At 35.7% G+C, this 2,179-nt stretch overlaps 1 protein-coding gene across 4 annotated transcripts in view; it reads left to right on the forward strand.

The window, feature by feature from the left end:
• Positions 1-2,179, forward strand: part of LINGO2 (leucine rich repeat and Ig domain containing 2) — a 277,251-nt gene that overhangs the window by 60,583 nt on the left and 214,489 nt on the right. The window lies entirely within an intron of this gene.

Consider the following 2,179-nt stretch of genomic DNA (forward strand, 5'->3'; position numbering starts at 1 on the left):
CTGTTGAAGTTGATAGAATGTAATTAATTTACTATAGTGTGCATGTAAACTTATTTTAATTTAATATCAAGCTACTAACAGGTATAGTGTGCATTGAAGTACATGTATACTGGGTGATCACATTTATATAAAAAGCTACAAACATATATAATGTACATTTGAAGTGTATGTGAATTGGGTGATATTCATTTACTAGCAAGCTACAAACAGGTATAATGTGCACTTAAAGTACATGTGAACCCTAACTAGATGATATTCATTTAATAACCAGCTACACACAGGTATAATGTGCATTTAAAGTATGTAAATCCTAACTAGATGTAAGTCATTTAATAGCAAGCTGGTATAATGTGCATTTAAAGTATATGTAAACCCTAACTGAATGATTTCCATATAATAACAAGCTACACACAGGTATAATGTGCAGTAAAGTGTACATAAACCCTAGCTAGATGATATCCATTTAATAACAAGTGACACACAGGCATAATGTGCAGTAAAGTGCATGTAAACTGTGTGATCTTCATTTAATAACAAGCTACAAACAAGTATACTGTGCATTTAAAGAACATGTAAACCCTAACTAGATTATTTTCATTTATTAAACTACAAGCAGCTATAATGTGCATTTAGATACATATAAACCATAAATTGATGATATCAATGACAAAACCCCGGCCGCTATCATGTGCATTAAAGTAGATGTAAAGGTATAATGTGCATTAAGGTACAGGTAAGCCCTATATAGATGACATTCATTTAATAACATAACACAAACAGCTATAATGTGCGTGGAGGTGCATGTAATACCAAACTGGATGACATTAATGACAAACCACAAACCGCTATAATGTGCATTAAAGTAGATGTAAAACTACTAAATAGACAGCATTTTGTTTGTTAAAGCGCTGTGTCCTATAGACAAATGTCAGGGTTTTATTCCCCATAAAATACGGTTTTGCATCTCAGGGCCGCTGATCTCCTCCAGCTTCTTCTAGACACTTCCTGTATACATGTGCGTGCTCCAGCGTCAGCTGCACGTCATTTCTCAGGATTGGCCGTCTGATAAGTGACAGTGGTGGACCATTTGCAGTGTTTGTCAGCATGGCCTCTTGTGGTCTCAAGCACAGCAGCATGTGACAAGGTGAAAACACAGGAGTCTAACTGGGGGTGGTTGTCACCCTGCAACAGGAAGTGCCTGATCCTCATGACAGAGTCACCAGGTATTATTGTAATTAAAGCTGCAGATTCAAAAAAGATTTGAAAAAAACTTTTTAAATTACATTAACAGCTTAAAGTTTTTAGGCGATTTAAGGGATTAGGCTTAGATCTACTTTCTATTAGGACAAACAGTCTGATTTCAGCTGTCATCGGGTCAGCGTTGTCAATGAAACATGAATTGTCATTGGTCAGTAATGGATAACTGCACTATGTATCTTACCATTTCCCTAAAGCGAAGGATGAGATTCTGTTTAGATTCTGTCCATCAACAGCCTCATTTTGTTTTGTGAACATCTGATTTTTTTGATTGGAAAAAAAATAGATAGTCCTATCATGTCTCCCTGTGTGCTAGGTTGTTTGTTATCCTTTTTTTTTTTGGCTTGTGTTTTTTTTTAAGTGCAACATGAAAAGCTATTAATGCACAATCAGTGAAAGAGAAGTGCTATCATCGCAAGGCATGACCTTGTTGAACTATAGACCTCATTAAATATGCCAGAGCAATCCTTTTTTGGCCCTTGGGTCTCATTTCAGTGACATTCATAAAGAACCGGTATCTCATCTATTGTGTGGAATGACACTTTATTACTATTGTACTTTCCAGCCCATCGGATGAAGCCTTCAGTTGTACAGTTGTACCTAGTAGAATGCTGACCCACCATGTTGATCAACAATGATGTACGTGTTTTATAAACTAGGATTGTGCTAGCTATAGAGTATGTGTGTGTGTCATTTTGTGGTTAGTTCACAGGGTGCAACCTAATGGATTGCTAATAGCTAATATGGCTAAACAGAGCTGAACATTTGAGTCAGAAATACACTGTGCTGCTTCTAATGTAATGCACATGCATTTCACTCATTAATGTTGAGGTTCTATAGGATGAAGCAATAAAACAGGATGCTTTATGGTATTTGATATTGTTTTGTATATACTATGTGTGTGTGTTTATATATATATATA

This window comes from Nanorana parkeri, unplaced genomic scaffold (assembly GCF_000935625.1).
Source record: "Nanorana parkeri isolate BGI_ZX_2015 unplaced genomic scaffold, ASM93562v1 scaffold241, whole genome shotgun sequence".
In the NCBI taxonomy this organism is placed as follows: domain Eukaryota; kingdom Metazoa; phylum Chordata; class Amphibia; order Anura; family Dicroglossidae; genus Nanorana; species Nanorana parkeri.